The sequence below is a fragment of the Eptesicus fuscus genome, chromosome 12 (assembly GCF_027574615.1).
Source record: "Eptesicus fuscus isolate TK198812 chromosome 12, DD_ASM_mEF_20220401, whole genome shotgun sequence".
Classification (NCBI taxonomy): domain Eukaryota; kingdom Metazoa; phylum Chordata; class Mammalia; order Chiroptera; family Vespertilionidae; genus Eptesicus; species Eptesicus fuscus.
The window spans coordinates 48874262-48896165 of record NC_072484.1 but is presented as its reverse complement, the minus strand read 5'-3'; the positions used below and the strand labels follow the sequence as shown (position 1 = coordinate 48896165).

General features: G+C 36.0%; 1 pseudogene; it reads right to left on the bottom strand.

Moving 5' to 3' along the window:
• Positions 1-532: 532 nt before the first annotated feature.
• Positions 533-1271, bottom strand: LOC129150953 (zinc finger protein 79-like; annotated as a pseudogene).
• Between the last annotated feature and the right edge of the window lie 20633 nt (positions 1272-21904).

Sequence of the window (21904 nt, the reverse complement as noted above, 5' to 3'; positions counted from 1 at the left end):
ATACACCAATGATAAGTTTTACCATATTCTTCACAATTGTAAGGTTTCTCTCTAGATTGAGTTCAATGGTGCTTAGGAAGACAAGAATGCCAAGAAAAGACTTTTCGAAAATTCTTACATCGGTAAGGTTTCTCTCCACTATGAAAAATCTGATGACAAGCTTCAAGGAGTGATGAGAGGCTTTGCCACATTCTCTACATTTGTAACATTTGCTCTGGTGTGAATTCTCTGATATTCAGTAATTTCTGAGTGTCATATAAAGGCTTTGCCATATTTTCCACATTTATAAAGTTTCCCTTGAAAATGAATTATCAGATGACTAGTAAAATTACAGAACCAATGAAAGGTTTTACCATACTTCTTACATCTGTCAAGTATCTCTCTAGTATGAATTCTCTCATGTACAATACGACATGAATGACATTTGGAGAACTTGCTCTATTTTTACATTCCTAAGGTTTCTCTTTAGTATGTATTACTTGATGTTAAGTTTTGAGTGCCGATAAAAGACTTTACCACACCCCTTCCATCTCTAAGGCTTATCTCCAGTATAAATTTTCTGAATTCCAATCAAGTTTTAACACTGGTTAAAGGCTTTGTGACATTTTCTACATTCATAAGGCTCCTCTCTAGTATGAATCCTCTGATGTCTAATAAGGGCTGAGGACTGGCTAAAGGTTTACCACATTCTCTACATTTAAAAGGCTTATCTCCAGTATGAGTTCTGGAAAAAGTTTAGCAAGGTCTGAGGAATAGCAAAAGGTTTTCCCACATTCTGTACATTTATAAGGCTTCTCCCCAGTATGAATTCTATAATGTTTAGTCAAGTTTGAGGATATGCTAAAGGCTTTCCCACATTCTGTACATTTATAAGGCTTCTCTCCAGTACAAATTCTCTGATGTCCAATAAGGCTTGAGGATATGCTAAAGGCTTTCCCACATCCTGTAAATTTATAAAACTCCCTTCCAGTATGAATTCTATGATGTTTAGTAAGGTCAGAGGAATAGCAAAAGGCTTTGCCACATTCTGTACATTTATAAGGCTTCTCTCCAATACGAATTCTATAATGTTTAGTCAAGTTTAAGGAATAGCTAAAGGCTTTCCCACATTCTGTACATTTATAAGGCTTCTCTCCAGTATGAATTTTATGATGTTTAGTAAAATTTGAGGACTGGCTAAAGGCTTTGCCACAATCTCTACATTTGTAAAGCTTCTCCCCAGTATGAATTGCCTGATGTATCTTAAGATGTGAAGGCCAATTAAATGACATCACATTATTTAAATTTGTAAGGTTTTTCTCCAGTACATCTTTCCTTATGTCTATTTAGATTGAACATATGACTGAAGATTCTCCCAAGTAGATTATGCTTGTAACCTTTCTCCGCAGTATACATATTCTCTTGTTCAATATGATTTGAAGATCGCCTAAATGATCTGACACATTTACTTTGTTTGTCTCCTCCACAATTTGAATAACCTGGTGTTTACTGTGATTTAATATTTGATCAAATACTTTTGCACCTTCATAATGGTTCACTGGAATCTGAGTCTTCTGATGTTTATTAGGATTTGACTCTTGGTTTAAGTTTCCCAATGTTCATTGCATTGATAACTTCTGTCTCCATTATATGCACTCAGTATTATTTTAGAGCACAAATCTTCTATTCCTGGCTTTTGCAATAAGGCCTGGTTGTCTTCAGATGGCATAGCTGGGTGGATGGATATTGTCCTTTTTTCCTTCACATCTCAATTTTCTGTCATTTGTTTAAAAAAGGTGGCCAGATCTGGCTTAGAGACAGCAAGATCCATGAATACCAGGTTTTTGTAGTTTTCCAACATCACATCTACATACAATTTTTGCTAAGTTGGATCCAGGCATTCCCACTTCTCCTGAGAAAAATATATAGCCACATCTCTGAAGGTTAATGGTCCCTGAGAAGCAGCCATGTCCTCCTGTTCCTAGTCCTGCTCTTCGCTGTTTTCTCAGGTGATCTGATATTAAGGAGGTATGTCTGCATCATGGGAATGTACCTTGAAAGTATCAGCACAGTTCTTTTGTTTGTTCCCACCACACTCAGTCAGAATGACCCTGAAATGCTGAAAGTGCTGTCCTTTGTCACAGAAGAGTCAAGAACAATGAGCTTCTAGACGTGCAGGTATGGGGATTTTAATGCCTGCAGTGACCCTAAGGCTTCCCTGTGTAGCAATGTGGTATGAGATGCTCAGAATTAAACCAGAAAGACCCAAACCAGGGAGGACCGTCTAAAGATTTTGCCAGAAAGATTGAAACCAGGGAGGCCAGCATAACCTTCAATGTTTCATAGCCACTGCCATGTCTCAGAAAAAACCTTTTTGACATCAGTCTTGGCAAGGATTTTTTTAGATTTGACACCAAGAGCATAGGCGACTAAGCACAAGTAGACAGGTGGGACTACATTAAACTAAAAAGCTTCTGCACAGCAAAGGAAGTAACCAATAAAATGAAGCAACCTATAGAATTAGAGAGGAATATTTGTAAATCTTATATCTGATAAGGGGTTAATATCCAAAATATATAAGGAACATATACAAATCAACAACAAAAAAACAAAAACAAGTAGTCCAATTAAAAAATAGATAAAGGACATAAATAGATATTTTGCAAAGGACAACACATAATTGACCAACAGATATTTGAAAAAATGTTCAACATCATTAATCGTCAGGGAAATGCAAAGCAAAACCACAATGAGATATCATTTCATACCTGTTAGAATTGCTATTATAAAAAAAAAAGATAAGTATTGACACAGATGTAGTGAAAATAGAAACCATGTGCACTGTTGGAAATGGCAACTGATACAACCACTATGGAACACAGTATGGTGGTTCCTCAAAAAAATTAAAAATAGAACTACTTTATGATCCAGCAATCTCACTTATGGGCATATATCCCAGAGAAATGAAATCAGTATCTGAAAGAGATATCTGCACTCCCACATTCACTGCAATATCATCCACAATAGCCAAGATATGAAAGCAATTTATGTTTCAGTCAATGGATAAATGAATACAGAAAATGTGATATACATATATATCACAAGATATTATTCAGCCATAATAAAGGAAAACCTACAACTTGCAACAACCTGCTGGATATTATACTAAGTGAAATAAAGCAGACACAGAAGAACAAATGCTGCATGATCTCACTTATACATGGAATCTAAAAAAGTGAAGTTCATAGAAGAAAAGAATACCAAAGTGGCTGCCAGGGGCTGGGTATGGTGGTGGGGAAAATGGGGAGGTGGTTAAAGAGTACCAAGTTTCAGTTATGCAGGATGAATAATCCTATCCTATATAATAAAAGCCTAATATGCAAATCAACTGAATGGCAGATTGACTGGCAGAACAGCCAGTTGCTATGATGTGCACTGATCACCATGGGGTAGACGCTCAATGTAGGAGCTGCCCCCAGCCTGCAGGCCCCAGGCCAGCCAAGGCAGGTGCCAGTGGGGGGCCCCCCCGGAACACCCCGCCAGTCGCCCCACAGATCGGCCCTGATCGCCGGGCAGGCCTAGGGACCCTACCCATGCACGAATTTCATGCACTGGGCCTCTAGTGTCTGAACATCTAGTGTACAGTGTCATGACTATAATTAATAATGCTGTATTGTGTACCTGAAATTTGTATAGAGGGTAAATCTTAAGTGTGCTCATCACAACAACAAAAAAAGAAGAAATTGGTAAAAATGTAAGGTAATAAATATTTTAATTAGCTTGATTGTGGTGATCATTTCACAGTAAATACATATATCTCAACTTCAAGGTGTATACCTTGAATATATGCAATTTTTACTTGTCAATTATATCTAAATAAAGCTAGTTTTAGAAAAAGATATTTGAGATACAATAAGTAGAAGAAGCAATTTCTAGCCAACATCTACCATTTTTGGTTAAAATAAAAACTAAATGTCCTATTTAATGTGTTTATCAATACAAAAAAAAAAACCCTATACAATAAAAAGAACATATTTTACTAGATTTTTTAAAAAATGAATTTTTTAAATTATGTGACATCCCAAAAGTACATTCTACAAACTTTTTTTAAAATCACATTTAACAAATATGTGTAAGATCGGGAGAGCATTTGTTTTAAGTGATTTTGTCTCTGCCAGAAATGAACATAGTATTCATAATGATTTATTTTGGGTTCAGAGATGATTTACAGTATTAAGAAATCTGAAAGTGTACTCAAGGAGAAAGCCCAGAGGCACCCAACTGATATCAATGAGGCATGGCAACTCTAGATTGTGGATTTGTCATCATAAAATCAAAATGACAAGGGAACATGTGCAATAAATGTAAAATGACAGCAATGCCATCACAGAGCCATGTAGACATCAAATCCGCATAGGATGGAGGGGGGTGTTCAAAGGTCATTCACCATCATCAACCTTATAGGTCAGTCATTAATCCTAGGCCCAAGAAAGTCTAGAAACCCAAATTTAGGCAAAAAGAGTGGGAAATCAACCCTGTCAAGGTGACATATAACACGTAAGAGAGAAATGCAACTATCACGCCTTCTGCTGTAGAGTCTATTTTTTTATATTGTATACTAGCATTCCCGTTGCAGGAAAAATCCTGCAATAGGGTTTCCTGCTGCACTCTACCCCGCCCCGCCTCCGCTCCTCCCTTGTCCCCCAGCCCGCCTTCTCCACCAGCCCGCCCCGCTCTCCTTCCTTCTCCCCCGGCCCCGCCTCCGCTCCTCCCTTCTCCTCCCCCCGGCTTGCTTGCTTCTCAGCAGCTTTGCTCCCTTCAGCATCTCTTGGCTTCTTTCTATGCAGTCTTGATATGCAAATTAGCCACCATCTTTGTTGGGGTAATTTGCATACTCATCCTGATTGGTTGGTGGGTGTGGCTTGGTTGGTGGGCGTGGCTTGGGCATAGCGAAGGTGCGGTCAATTTGCATATTTGTCTATTATTAGGTAGGATACTTAATAAACTGATGGTGGGATAAATTTCCTTTTTTTTTTTTTTAATATATTTTATTGATTGTTTACAGAGAGGAAGGGAGAGGGATAGAGAGTTAGAAACATTGATGAGAGAGAAACATCAATCAGCTGCCTCCTGCACACCCCCTACTGGGGATGTGCCTGCAACCAAGGTACATGCCCTTGACCGGAATCGAACCTGGGACCCTTGAGTCCGCAGGCCGACGCTCTATCCACTGAGCCAAACCGGTTTCGGCGATGAATTTCCTTTTAAATTCACTATCTAACAGAAGTGTAAAATAAAGCAGTAAAGTACCCAATTTTCCAGCTCACATTTCAAATTTTACATCTCAAAGTGGCCAGCAAGGTGTGATTTCATCAGATAACCTGTAAGTGTTGAAGATAGAAAAACTACACACACACACATACACACGCATGCACGCACGCAGCTATTTTATTTACCTAAAGTACATATTCATAGTGCATGTCCTGCTACCAAAGAAGGGCTAGGCATGGGTGAATGAAAAAATAAGCACAGCCCTGAGGGTTCTTACAATCCCATGGACAAGTGAAAATGTCCATGAACAGCACAAGGAAATGAGAGAACACAAGTTTGGGTGTGGCTTTATTATGACAGTTCTCAGCCTCCTGCTTCCAAAAATGAGTACTTGAGCCTCATCCTAATGGTCAGATCTACCACATATCCTAGGAAGAATATGAATAATAAGCTGAAGTTTGTGAGTAAAAAATAAAGTTTGTTTCAACTAAATGCTTGGTTTTAGAGATTTCTTAGTCTATCAGGGATATAAGCAAAACAGTGGGATAGACAGTGCCTATTCAGGAATCTAAAAATATATCGGAAAAAACTATGGAATGTCTTGAATATAGTTTCTACTAAAAAATTAAAAGAATTTTCTAACATGCTACAGACTCAATAACAAACACTGTATAACTGAAGTGATTGGTACTATTTTCAATAGAGACAAAAAGAAAAAAAAAAAAAGAAAAAACCATGAACCTAATCCCAAATATGTACTACAGAATAAAATGTACCAAGAACAGGTTAGAGTTAAAAAGGAATGTTGGGAGCCCCATGGGGTGATTTCCTTATAACATTACCATCTCATATAATTTGAATCAATTAATAGCAAAAGTAGAAATTGGAGTCTTTCTGGCCAGCAGGGAAATGTGGGAAAATGTCTTATTGATCCAACCAATGCTTCTCATCCAGTGAGATTAATTCATTGATACTCCACAGAGAGAAGAAGGATATTGTGTCTTGTTTTGATTTGGTTTTCAGCCCTATCTCATTTGATAAGACCAAAGTGTAAAAGCATGTTGGCAGTAGTAGTGATTAACTGACTGTCCTCTCTGCTTTAGCTTGTCTCTTTCACGGATGCAAGCAAAAGCAAACAAATGAAAAGAGAAACAGTAATAAGCAGCAAAATGTGTACAACTAATCTAACCACCACCTACACAACAGGTAGAATCTACCTCTGACATACTGAGCCTTAGGCTTGAATTTTTTTCAAAAACAGGTTAAGAATACAGGGGTTGGTCACCCAATTAAAGATGACTGTTTCAGTAAATGGTCTAAGTTTCCTTAAGAAAAAAATCAAGGCATAGATAAGGAAAACAGTATTGAAAGCCATTTCCATTTCATACAAGAACAAAATACCTCCTTTTCCATTTTTTCACTTGAAGAGAATTTCTTCTGAAGTAATGATGGAGTTGTTGGACTTCAATCTTTCATGCTGCAGAATACCAAATTGTCCATCTACCAGCCATTGGGAATTATGTCCCATTTAATACAACTTGCATTATCAGGTTGAGAGGTTCACAAGCTTCCTCATCAAATGGTATCAAAACCTAATACAAGAAACAGTTTTCTGGAGGGAAAGTCAAGTAGCAACCATACAAGAATCGATTTCTCACATCATAAAGCCATGCAAACACAAGAGAGGATATACATCCAACTAGCTGTGCATAGAGACCTTCTAATATGATTTTAGTGAGGGTGAAAAGCTCTACAGCAAATGTTATCTTCAAGTAATCACATCTTTTATGTAATTTGTTTTGCCTTTTATCTCATGTAGAAAAATCAGTAATAATCTATTTTACATATACTTGGAATTTTTATCATTTTTAAAAGAATTTTAGCATTATATGTAAATAGACATTAAATTCAAAGACTAAAGGTGAAAAAAATTTTCATTAACAGTAGGAAAAAAACAGGGGTATGTTCCTATGGAATCTTTTAGTTCAGAAAGAAAATAAAATCAATATCATTTAATATGCGCATGTATGGGTCTGCAATATAGTCCATAATAATTTAGACTTGAGAAATATATAGATCATATCAAATTCTATCTTAAAATTACTATAGCTTCTTGTGATGAAAATTCTCTAACATTCTATGCATCCCTGGGATGATGTTACCCCAATCCTTGATGGGAAGGCAGCTATCTTAACCTTTCACATATTAGCCCTGCTTTATCAGGTTTATTCCTTAAGGTAATTAAGTACACTGATAGGGGTGCAAAACTGTGAGCCTGATTGGAACTTATAGTTAGGACTGGCCTTTGAAATCTGTCCTAATGTCTTATTCCCTGTCTGGGACTGAGAGGAAGCAAAAAGTAACTGATTCTGCCTCTGTCCCTGGAAACTTGGCCCAGAATGAAGCTCTGAGGAGACTAGAGAGCCCTGAAGCTCCCCTTGCCTTCAGACTAAACACTGGGAAAGATAAAGTAGAGTAAGAAATCTAGAGACAGAAAAGTGAGTATGTACCAAACAAACCCACGATAGTATAACTGTTTCCTGGAAGAAAAATATTTCACAATAAGAAGTATCAATATACTAGCAAAAGCCATTGCACTATATTTTAAATTTATGATTTCTCAGAACCAAGAATCATTATTTGGATTCAGATTTTAGTCACATGCCTTTCTTTGCATATTATTTAAACACAGAGCCTTCCATATGAACCCTGTCCACAAGGAAGGCAGGATTTCATTAGTGAAATATGTGTAAAGTTTCATTGAGGTTCTCTTAGGTTGGGTGTTGCATATTAAGTCAAAATGTTGAAGTTATTAGATCTTGGCAAATAGCATAATTAGCTATCTATGTTTAAATAGGAGACATGTGAGGATTTATATACTAAGATAAAATATGCATTATGCAATTAAGGGAAGTCACATTCTTTCTGTAAACAAAAGCAAACAGCTTTTTTCCACAGCTGTTTGCTTTTGTTTTGATGTCATTTTGAAAGTACTATGCTTCTCAGGGGCTGTCAATAAAGGCACTACATCCATCTTTGTCAATTTCTTAGAGGAGCCATTAGTGAAATGTCACCTTCTGAGTCCTTCACACCTAGAGTTCAGTAAGCTTTCGCTTTTTAAAACGGCAACAACAATAAAAACAATGCCTGATGATCACATGGTGCATTAGAGTTGTGCAACTGGAAACACTGTGCAATTAGAAAAACATCTCAAATGACCATGAGATCCATATTGTTGTTGTAATTATCATTAATCTGTTGTGATTTTTTTATATGAGCTTTAATACAACATGAATTGATTATTTTCCAATTTGGAGGTCATAAATTTGAAGTCAGTTTCACCAGGCTAAATCAAAGTGCCATCTGGCTGGTTCTTTCTGGAAGCTCTAGGGAGGAATTTCCCTGCCCTTTTAGCTCTAGAAGCTGCCCCTCCTCCATCCTGAAAGCTAGCCGAAAAACAATGTATCTCCTCTGTGGCCTCTGATCCCATCCTTTACATCTTCTCTGAATCTGACCCTCCTACCTTCCACTTAGAAAGATCCTTTGGGTACACTGTACTGATCCAAAACCCGGAATAACTTCCCATCTCAACATCTTTAATCACATCTGCACTGGTCTGTACTATTGATAACTGCTCAATTTGGGCTTAAATGGACAATATTAGCTCTTCAAATTATACCAATGCATTAGCTGATTCTCATGTTCCTATACTCATTTTGGCTTTGAAACACAATTGCAAATTATTTGAGTTCTAATTTTTTAAAACTGCATATGTATATTTATATATTCTTTCCAAATATATCTAATGTTGAAATTTAATAGAAATATATAAATGTGACATATATATATATATATATATTTATACTTGGGTTGAAATGTTTAGTATTTAGCTAGTTTGCAGGAATTCTTAATTATTATACTGATAAGATTTAGGGTTATGAGTTTACTATCACTTGCAACTTCCTTTATTCCTTTATTGTTGGGGTTGAGTATGATTCTGTTTCCAGTGCACACTAATGACATTCTGTAGAGCTCTCATTGATGGCTCTCAGATTTCCTTATAAGCAATTATTGCTGTCTGTCAGTGGAGGCTTATAAACTTTGGGAGTCCCACAGCATCTTCACATCTTGAGAGAGATGTTCTGAAATAATTTTCAAATTACATGTCCAATTTTATGAGTCTAAGGTAGAATGGGAAGAGAGAATGGGAAGGAAATTCCAACCCCTGTCTTATTTTTAGCAGGCATCTCAATTTGAAAAAAGGATTCATAGAGCACATCTTTTTAACCCCCCACTGAATGCCAACTTGTGTCACTTGAGCATCTTCTTTTATCAGAAAAGGAAACAAGGAAGCTCTCTTAAGACTGTTGGCTGATTTATCAACAAAAACTCTGCAGACCAGAAGGGACTGGCAAGAAATATTCAAAGTGATGAAAATCAAGGACCTACAACCAAGATTACTCTATCCAGCAAAGTTATCATTTAGAATCAAATGACAGATATGGAGCTTCCCAATCAAGAAAAAGTCCATCACCACCAAACCAGTTTTACAAGAAATTTTAAATGGTCTTCTTTAAGAAGAAGAAAAAAAAGATTAAAAAAATGAATAAAAATGGCAATAAATACCTATCAACAATTACCTTAGATGAAATTAAATGCTCCAATCAAAAGACATATGGAGTTTGAAAAAAATAACAAAACAAGACCCTTACATATGCTGTTTACAAGAGACACACTTCAGATTGAAAGACACACAAACTGCCCGGCCAGTGTGGCTCAGTTGTTGAGCATTGACCTATGGTTCGATTCCTGGTCAGGACACATGCCCGGGTTGTGGGGCTTGATCCCCAGTGTGGGACATGCAGGAAGCAGTCAATCAATGATTCTCTCTCATCCTTGATGTTTCTCTCTCTTTCTCTTCCTCTCTGAAGTCAATAAAATTGGTAAAAATATATTATAAAGACACACAAACTGAAAGGAAAAGGATGGGAAAAATATATTTCATGAAAATGGAAATGATCAAAAAGCGAATGTAGCAAGATATACCACACAAAATAGACACAAAATAGACTTTAAAACAAAGGCTATGTAACAAGAGACAAAAAGGATCCAGAAATTCCACTTCTGGGTATTTATCCAAAGAAATCCAAAACACTAAATAAAAATACATATACATCCATATATGCATTGCATCGTTATTTACAATAGCCAAGATATGGAAGCAACTTGTTAATCAACAGATGAGAGAATAAAGAAGAAGTGGTACACATATACAATTTAATATGACTCAGCCATTAAAAAACAAACAAAAACAGTAAAATCTTGCCTTCTGCAACAATATTGATGAACCTAGAGGGTATTGTGCTGAGTGAAATAAGTCAGATAGAGTAAGACAAATGTCATATGATTTCACTTATATGTAGAACCTAAAAAACAAAGTAAACAAACAAGCAGAACAGAAATAGACTTATGGATACAGACATTTTGTTGGGTCCCAGATGGGAGAGATATTAGTGAGATGGATGAAAAAGGTGAAGGGATTAAGAATTACAAATTGGTGATCACAGAGATGTAAAGTACAGCATAGGAAATAGAGTCAGTAATATTTTAATTATTGACTCTGTATGATGCCACGTGGGTACTAGACTTACGGGGTGAGCACTTAGTAATTTATATAATGTCTAATCACTGGGCTGTACAACTGAAACTAACATACTATTGTATGTCAACTATAATTAAAGTTTAAAAAAAGAAAAAGGAAACAAATTAACATATGTGTTCTTCCTACTACTGCCAGGCACTGAATTAGTCATTTTGTTCTTTCATTTATCTATTCAATAACCATTAATTGAGTTCATATGTGAAAAATTGTATATAAGTTTGTAAGGATACAGAATAAAATAAACATTCTACCTTAGATTGGAGAAACTCAGGTTAGTGAGAACGAATGAGTCACTACAGTACAAAATAAGTAATGTTGCAATACAGGTAAAAAGAAAGCATTTCCAAAGACAGTATCTAAATCCAATTTGAATAAGGAAAACTTTCATGGGGAATTGAATTTTGAAGGACAAGCAGGATTAGCTAAATGAGAAAAACAAGTAAAAGCCATTAGTCTAGGAAGAGGGAACAGCAGAGATACTGCATGGCTGGTAAAAAGGTACGACAAGACCTGGCACCTTGAGGTATCAAGACTAGTACCATAAGGTGGGGGAAAAGGGAATGTTAGGGAGGAAGTTCATAGCTAAGCAATAAATGATCTTAATCTAAATGAAGAATTTTGAATTTTCTCCTGTGAGCTATGGAAAGTCCCAGGAAGATTGGAAGCACATGATCTGATTTATGTATTTGAAGGCTATATCTGAGACGAGCATAGAGGAAGTGTTATTTGACCATCAGGTGGGCTCTGATCTTCTCCAAATATCAGATATCCCTGAAAGGCGACAGGTATGGACTATATCAAAGAGCTCTGGGGTACAGTACCAGGAGGCTTCCACCAGTGGGAAGCCCCCACAGAAGAAGAGAGGGAGGACATTAAGGTTAGCATATTTATTCCTCTGACTCCTTGCCTGATTTGTCCCAGGTTAGATGTGTCCCTCAACTAAAGTTAGGGCTCCAGAAGGAAGCTCTGTCTAGTTGGTACCTTCACTAGCGCTGGGATATTCGCTACCCCAAGTGGTTTTCATGCACTCTGCCTGCAGCTGTTTAAATGGTTCCCTAATCAAATGCCACTATCATTCTCTAATATAAATGGCCCACCATTTATTTCTGCCAAACCCTCACTGATACCATATTTGTCTTCATAATACAGTGAGATCACAAGCATTTCACGTATTCACTAGTGAAGAAATTTAAATTCTGGAACCCAGGAATAAATGCCCCTCTCTGTCTAGAAATCCAGTTCCTCCTACCTGCCCCCCCCCCCCCACACACACACCCAGGGCACTGGCATCATCTCCTTCATGCCCAGGGGAAAGCTGGCAGATCCTTGGGGTTGAGTCTGAAAGATCATGGCCCAGTATTTTTTGCATTTTCACCCTTTACCATGGAAATATGGTGCATTTGAAGAAAATAGGATGTGACTTTTCATGCATTTTTTTTCTTCCTCCAAAAAAAAAAATACTGTGAGCCATCACCTCTTTATCTTTGGAATGTGTGGTGCCTTGTCCAAGCAAGGGGTCTGTGACAATCCTTCCAATTTTCCAAGACCAATGTTATATATACTACACTTTATGTTAAATTATATTACTATATTTTGAAATATACTATGTATATTTCTTCTCTAAGTATTATTTCTCCAAAGAAATCAACTCCATTGAAGAAAAATAAACTAACATTTTTCTCTCAATTTTATATAAATTTCAAGGCAGTATCCAATGTGCATTTCTTCTCATAGAAGGTATTTAACAAATGCTAAAAATATAAACAACCCCAATGACTGTGTTTTCAAGCAAAATTCAGAGGGCGAGAGTTTTTCTTTTAACCAAGGAGTTTAAAATAATTTCACTCCTCTACATAATGATTTTTCATATTATACTATCATATGGAATGGAGCAATGATATCTCACTAAAAGAACAGAATCTAATTTACTCTTCGTTATATCAGAGTTCCTTCCTCCCCTACACTTGTCTTCTATTCTGAACTCTTGATATCACTGATAAAGTATTTAAAAATATGATGATGTGTGAAAGTCACTGCATACTAAAAACCTTATGAACAGATATGATGACACCTAGTGGTCCAGAGAAAATGCATTTGGCTTGAAGCGAAGTAGATTCAATGAATGTGCGTAGAAAATAACTGAGAAAATGGAAGGATTTCAAGCTTACACATTGAAGCACATGTGTTTGCTCTCTCAGTAAACATGTCCGTCATTTACCTGACTTCACATTCCAGAGAGGACAGGTTCAATCAATGTCATCATGATTTGTCTTCTTGCAAACCCTTTGTATGCTGACAGAATACATGTGAACTTTCAATACAAAAACGTAGATGAGGCATTCTATAAAAGGTTTATCAAATTTTAATTAATCAATGAAATATTATTTAGTAGGTCACCCAGTGTTCATGTATAACCCCAGACAACTTGCAGGGTTCTTCCTGTTTTTCTAATTTTCAAATTCATAGCTAACACAGAACTCAATGAAGTGCTGTACAACCATTCACAAATAAACAAATACCCATCTTTCCCAATTCCCTGGAGAATTTTAAATGACAACAGATTTGAAATGCCAAAGACTTCAGGATAATAATCTAGATGGTGTCCATTATTTAAATGATCAGAGTGCCATCATTAAAAGGACTTTGTGTTTAATGTCCCCCTGCCACATGAAAATGTCAAACTATATTATAACAGCTATTAAGAATGACCCACAGATTTGATTCTGCCTTCCTTTCCAAAAGCAGTTTGGTTCAAGGTCTGTGCCGTATCCAGAGACAATAAACACAATATTAACTCAATTTGATCACATAGTCAGTATATCAAATGGAGAAGATGCCTGGCCTTTTGCTGTAACATACAATTAGCATAATAAAATAAAACATGATTTTAACTTGAAACAAATTTTCATAATGTAAGTGTGTAAGCTCTGGTATGAAGAATGAAGACCTGAGTGTCAGGGGCTGGATCTAGTCCCCACTGCATTTCCCTACCTGTGTGACCTCAGGTAACTGCCTCACTCATCTGAGCTTCTGATTCCTCCCCAGAAAAACCCTGATGAAATTCTCTAGAGCAGTGGTTCTCAACCTTTCTAATGCTGCGACCCTTTAACACAGTTCCTCATGTGGTGACTGCCAACCATAAAATTATTTTCGTTGCTATACGAAAATTAAAAAAAACTATAATTTTGCTACTGTTATGAATCGTAATGTAAATATCTGTTTTCCAATGGTCTTAGGCGACCTTGCTAGCAGTTCTCAACCTGTGGGTCGCAACCCACAGGTTGGACCCACAGGTTGAGAACCGCTGCTGTAGAGCCTAAGACCATTGGAAAACACAGATATTTACCTTACGATTCATTAACAGTAGGAAAATTACAGTTATGAAGTAGCAACGAAAATAATTTTATGGTTGGGGGTCACCACAACATGAAAGTGGCTAGATGATATTTCAAGTTGCTTCTGCTACTATGATGAGTAACTGCTAAAGCTGCCAAATTCACAACAAAAGATCATTCACCTGATTTGCTCCATAATTATGAAGTTTCAGAAAGTCATTTTCTTTCAACTTTGTAGGACTATTGTGTTCATTAATCCCATTTTCTCCCCCAGATATGTAAATTCACCCAGAATAAAAATGCTGCTTATAATTTCCAGGAAACACTAAAACAAATTGAGGAAATTTAAATATGTTACTTTAAGACAATGAAACTGAGTCTGTAAAACTCTCCATAGAGAAAAAAAAAAAAATACTCCACTCACTCCTAAATTATTGTCTTTAATGACATCACATTGCAGATAATTATGCAATAGAAAGTTGTATTGCCCATCATTGACATATTTAGGGGGAATAGAGAAATGCACAGTAAACCTTCATTTGAATTCATGTAAGAATGAGCTGTGAACCCCACTGCATTACATTTTTGGAGTCTGATTAATAATATACTTCTATTAAGTTTCTGGCCTCTGGTGGGAATTATAAGATATATTAAGCATGGCCTAACTTTTTGTCCCTACATTATTATTAATTAAGAGCATCTTGAAAAACAACAACTATTTTTGCCATCTGACACATGGCCTGTAGGAAGAAGGCATGAACACATCCTTCAGGAAGAGCAATCAATTCTCTATCTAATAAAGCCAGAAGTTCTTGCTTGACTTCATTTCATTCCTACTCTCAATCAACAGCAATATCACAGAACCTGGACCAAAATATGTGCCTCTCTCATTTTAGTGCGGAAAAGCCTGCGAAGAAATTATGAGAATCTACATATTTTCCTCATAACGTGATACCCTTAGATCAAGAGTTTGCATTTTATTTTTCATAAGCTCACATCTCAGTATAAGCAATATAAGCAACCATCCATATTTCACTATAATTCAAATATAAATATTTAGAAGAATGAAAGTTGATTGTTTTCTCAAATATTATATTAAATCCCAAAGAATAAATCAAGACAGTCTATGCATATTCATTGGTTTCAAACAATGCATCTCTCAGTTTCAATTTAGTGAACATTAATATCTGCTTAAATGTATGAGCATAAAACATACAAATATGTATGAATTTCAATGCATGATATTAAAAGGCTCTATTTCATTGGGCTGTTAATGACAATATAAATAAAATGAACAAGGCTAGAGTATATTATACTTTCACTAAAATGCCAAACTGCAAATAAATTTTTCTAATAAGTTAAAATGGGAAACAGTTTATTACTTGTAATAAAGTTGCTGACAAACCTATTTACCCTAAAGTAATGTTAATGAATGATATGCAAGGTTATATATCTCTATTCCAGTACTTTTTTCTAGCTCTTCCTACGTACTTTTGCTTTTTAATTTGAAGCAACTATCTGACCACAGTACCATTGTGCCCACTTTACAGACGGCTCAAACAATACTACTGTGTGTTAATCAGAAATGAAATAGTTCTGTGAATAATCATGTCTTCATATTTTGTTTAACTAAAAGTAAATGCAGTTACATTTATTCAATATATTTGATCCATCTATACACAACATGAACTTTTCTGTTCCAATCTACATAGATTTCTTGTGGTAAACTATTGCTAGGAATCTGGGTTCATTGAATGAGCTACAAAATGTCTATGATACTGAAACTATTAGAGGAAAATAAAAATATAAAGAAAAATGTATGGCCCATCCACTGTGGTTCAGTGGTTGAGTGTCAACCCATGAACCAAGAGGCCACTGGTTCAATTCCCGGTCAGGGCACATGCACAGGTTTCGGCTCAAACCCCAGTATGGGGTGTGCAGGAGGCAGCTGTTCAATGTTTCTCTCTCATCAATGCTTCTATCACTCTATCCTTCTCCCTTCCTCTCTCTCTAAAATCAATAAAAAATATATTTTAAGAAAAGAAGCAGAAACTATAGTTAACTTCAAGTGCTTCAAGACTAATTTTGGTTGTAAAGAAAAAAGTATAGAAGGATAAGAAATTATATTTTGTTGGTATTTTGAACACAAAAAAAAGTAAGAATTTTAAAGTTACATGAAAGAACTACTTATTTTACAATCACCTAATTATTGGATGTTAACACAACTGAAACACAATCATTGGTGGCTTTGCTACCAAAACAAACAGGTAGATACAGAAGCTATAACTTTCATTTCCCAAAATAACTTTTAAAACCAGCCAACAGTAAATTAATCTCAACTGCAAAGTATAATTGTTACAAATATCCCCTGTTCTGCCCAGGTAACCTGCCCAAGAACCCTACCGTGATTCTCCCACTGACCTGCTATTGGGTTAAGGCAGGAATCTTTCTCTCTCAGGGGTTGTTTTGTCTACAGAATGAGAATAATGTCACACAGGATGATTTAGAAGAGTGCCTGGCTATTAATTCATGGCTACAAAGCACTTTTAAGCTACTTTCTATTCTTCCAAGGGAAGGCAGCCAGAGGTAATTTTACCTTTCCAAATAATCTTACATAAAGCCTTAAAGATTCTGAACCTAGTATTTTCCTAACAGTTTCATCCCTTCCAACCATCTGTAATGACTGGTTGTTTTACATTTCTGAAACACTAAATATTATGTCATTAAAACCTTTCTTCTGGTTTCATAAGGGGAGAATTTTTCCAGAAATTGAGGTTGCTAAAATCAGATGAGATAATTTTCAGTTAAGTATTGAGAGCTAACTTAATCGAAACTAAAATAACCCTGTCCTGTGCAAGTTTGACGTTGGCACTATTTTGGTGTCTGCCTCTCTGTTGTATGCTTCCTTATTATAATTATAACTTATTCTTTGATGAAAACTTCTGAAGAGTAGAGTGCTAGAGCAAAAGTCAAGTTGAAGTGTGTGGTCTTTGACATGTGGGGCTTGGATATCACATATTCTGAAGTTAGTAATTTTTAAGCAATGATATCTTTTTTTTTTTCATTAGCAGTGTGCCTCAGATTTGCCTACTTCAAAGCTTTTTTGTAAGTCAATCTGAAGTAGAAAGATAATAATGGGAAAAAATAAATAACCTTGCACAGATCATTCACTAAAGCTTTCTCTATTTCATTTTTTAAAATGAGAACATTCATCACTTGACAATAACAGACATGAAATTGGGGCAAAATATTGAAAAATCACTGAATATATCTGTAGAATATGTGTCTTATGCAACATATTTGGCTTTATAATAAGTTGTATACTAGTATGTGGATATGGGGCTAATATTTTTGGAATGCAGAGCAGATATTTAAAATATAAAAGGCAGAACCTTTTCTCTTTTCTGTTTCTATCAAGGCCTTTTCTATTATTGGTAGACTCGAAGTGGTTAGAGAAGATCAGAGTATCAAGTTTATAATTTTTTTTAAAAAGTTTTTAGACATTAGTTACTTTTGCTTTAAAGGGATAATGGCATTTCCCACATGTCAAAATGGGAAAAGGAAAGGGAAAAAATTAATATTTATTGGAGATCTGCTCCATACCGGACTGTTGAAGGTACTTTAATTCACATGATCACATATTGTATTCCCTCCTTTCTATGCCTTCCTGGTGACTGAGGTGGATGGATTCTCAGAAATCTTTATCCCTCAGGTGGATGGATTCTCAGAACTCTTCTTCAAATCTGCAGAATATTCTATTGCTCTAAGAAATTGCTTCAGCAAATAATCGCTTGTTTTTAGTCTCTAATACTGCAGGCTACATTGTAGAATAAAAATAAGCAGAGAGGGAGATAATGTCAAAAACATTCTGTACCTTAATTAGGCAATCAAGACCTCAAAATGTTGAAGAGTTAAGAAGCAGGAATTTATCTAGTCTCCCACCTGAAGATCAGCAAGACTGAGGTTCTCTCTCACTGCCAACCTGGGGTAAAACTGCCACTTGATCAAGATGTGGTGGGTGTGGGTTGGGGGAGCCTCAAGCAGACTCTCTGACTTTTTAAGGAAGAAACACTTCTCAATGTATAGTTTGCCATTCATTGACTTTTAAAGAGTGGGGAAAGTTGTTTTCACAATTTTATCCAGTTTAATACTTATTTTGGTGGAGTGAAGATTCACCTACTTCTTCATTCCATCATAACCAGAGGCCCATCCACTTTGCTCTTTATCTCCTATGTTTACTTTTAGCAAAGAGTATTTCCAGCAAAATTTTGGATTTGGGATCTTTCATTCCATGGTTTCCCCAAATAAAACAAAAAAAGTATAATTTTATGTAATAATGATTATAATATTATTATAATTATTATAGTCATGTATTAATTATAAAACATTACAATTTTATGTACTTCATCAAAACTAAATATCACAAAAAGTAACTATTCAAAATTAAAGTTTTATTAGAATATCTAAATTGATGGCTGAGGCTTTTTAAATTGGTTTTGTTTGGTATATTTCTTCAAAGAGTTCAGAACTCCATTAGTGAACATTATTTATAGCTAAATTCAGACACATTCCAACATTAATTCTATTCTAATACCTATGTAATTCTACTCTAATACCTTTGTTTATACAAGTATTAAGAAACCTTGTTTATAGAAATTAGATAACTAAAGATCTTTATTACAAGAAAAAACAGTCAATGTTTTCTTTCAATTCCTTCTGAGTTAAATGTCAATTATTACTTGGCAATTTATTATCAAACAATTTTCCATTGCGATCTAGTACTAGACATTCTGGTAAATCTTGTAAAATTGTGTTGAAAATACATATTTCTTATGACTAACCTGTGAAGTATTAGTCCTTAGCCATTAAACTCATTTTCCTCTATATTGAGAACCATAGTTTCCACTGCATTTCCTCAGTGCTGTGAGGCTTGGGAGATTCAGGATATGCTAAAAGCTTTCTTTGTACACGGGGTGAAGAAAAAGTGCAAAATAAAAGTGGAAAATTAAAACCACCAATGACTAAGCAACTCAGATTCAGGAAGATCAGTTGAGAGAAGAATATATAATCCTATATAATAAAAGCCTAGGTGGTGTCACACACTCACGCAACATCATCACAAGATGGCTGCACGCACAGCGGAGGCAGGGCCCAGTGGCCACTTCACCCCGTGAGGCCTAGGGGTCCCGCGGCTCTGCATGGCACAGAGGAGGCTGGTCCCGGCAGGTCGCGGCAAGGGTGGGCAGTTGTGGGCGATCAGGCCAGGTTGAGGGACACCTCGCCCCACAAAAATTTTGTGCACTGGGCCTCTAGTGTGTGTGTGTGTGTGTGTGTGTGTGTGTGTGTGTGTGTGTGTATGGAATTTGATACTTTTTTAAAAATATATTTTTACTGATTTCATAGAGGAAGGGAGAGAAAGAATCATTGATCAGCTGCCTCCTACACACCTCGTCACACAATCTGGACATGTGCACTGACCAGGAATCCCACCATGTCTCCTGGTTCATAGGTCAATGCTCAACCACTTCGCCACACCAGCTGAGCTGGAGTTTAACATTTTTGAAACTGATTCTGTAACAGCCAATTCTAAGGTTAACAGTGCCATGTACACTCATAGTTAAGTTTAACTCTGTGTTAAGACCACTGATCTACATCAAGCTTTAACTGTCCAAAACTAGCCTACAGTAAACTAACTAAGCACATCTAACCTGAAACTACATGGGAAGGATGGATGTGACTATACCACCAATATGTGGTCTGCTTAGAAACTGTGTGGTTAATTAGCATAAAGAACACTTAAAGATGCTTTTAGGTAAAAATTAAATGATTTGCAAACAAACTCATTTGCTCAGTTTCAATTCATGCTAAATCATGAAAGATGACCAACTGAGATGCGTTGAGATTCCTCTTCCTCTCAAATCCTAAAGAATGGACTTTACTGTAAATCATTTCTTCTTTAGGACTAGTAAATATGAACACAATTTAGAGCAAGGATCCATTCTTTTCATATGTTAAACAATGCAGAACAAGCAGAAATAGCTAGGCTATTTGTTCAAGGAAATACTTCCTTCTAGTAAAAAAAAACAATGAACCAATTAAAGTAGCTCACTTATCAAGATTAGCAAATTTTTTTTTTTTTTTACCAGTACTTGCTTAAAAAAGTTTGGCTTAGATAAGTCAGACAGAGAAAGACAAATGCTGTATAACAACAATTATCTATGGAATTAAAAAAAAAAAAAAGCCAAACTCCTAAAAACAGTAAAAGGGTGGTTACCAGGGGTGGGGGGGTTGGGGAATAGAAGAAATGTTAAGGATACCAACTCACTTCCAGTAGATAAATAAGTCCTGGAGATCTAATGCAGAGTACAGTGAATATAGACAACAAAAATGTAATAAGCATCAAACTTCCCAAGAAACTAGGTATTAATTATGCCCCCCACAAAAATAATTATGTGATGAGACAGAGGTTCTATCGCTACAATGACACTCATATATAATATACAAATGCATCAATTTAATATGTTGTACACCTTAACTATATACAATGTTATATGTCAAATACGTTTCAATTTTAAAAATAAAATAAATTTAAAAAAAGATTTGGTTCATACTACTCATGAGACTTGATGAAAGGGCCCATTGGGGAGCTGTTGAAACTAGTACAACATTAATCTAGTAACTTTTAGATACACAGCTCTCAATTAGAGACATAAGCCATGCTTGAGTGACTGGGGAAAAAAATGTCCACATTGGGAACCTGAAACTGAGAATTTTAGGAATTCTCCAGAAACAGCCGTGGAGGAGGAAACAGCTTCTAAACTATACCTTAGGATCAAGACAAGGAATGCATGAAGTAGACATCTTCCATCTAAGACCCACAGAAGAAGATCCAGAAAACTGAAACCTCTGCTTAATTGCATTTGAACCTTGAAGTTTTCATTTTTATCTGCCCAAATATTTTCATTCATCATGGCAGGTTTAATAGCCTGCATTGTCTTAGATATGTGAAACTATAAAGTTACTGACTTTATTTAGTACTTTGCATTTTTCTTTATGTCTCTGGTTCTGAGAGCTCTCAAGAACTGTTAAGGGATCTATCTGGTCAGTAGTTTTAATTTGGGCACTTGGGGCTCCTGATGTAGTGGTAGACAAAACTGTGATCAAACCCTTCCCCTGTTATTCATGTTGCAAGGTGGAAATGTATGACCTTAGAGTCTTAAATACTACCCAGCAGCCACACTACTATCAGTCCTCCATGTTTAGAAAAGAAGAAAAAATGACACTTGTAAAACTGGAAGCCTGACCAATAAAAAAAATTCTGTATGCTACCTTACCCACTGAGTAGTGATAAATATCTGGACTGAACAAATCCTCTAACAATAATATTCCATCTTCTGGGGGAGGTTGAAGAAAATAATAATGAGGGCCAAAAACTGAAACCAACAAATGTTCTTGCTCTTTTGTTAAATAATATGATAATCATGTCAACTTTTCATCTCTAAATAAAGCAGTTGAGAATGAGTAGAAATAATTTGGCTGTTTAGTCCAGGAAGTATGTGCTGTTGAAAAATCACACTATTAGCAAAATAGCTTAGTTGTGGACATTAACTCTTTGCTCATCTACATTTGCTTCAAAACCTTGCCTCACTGTGCCCAC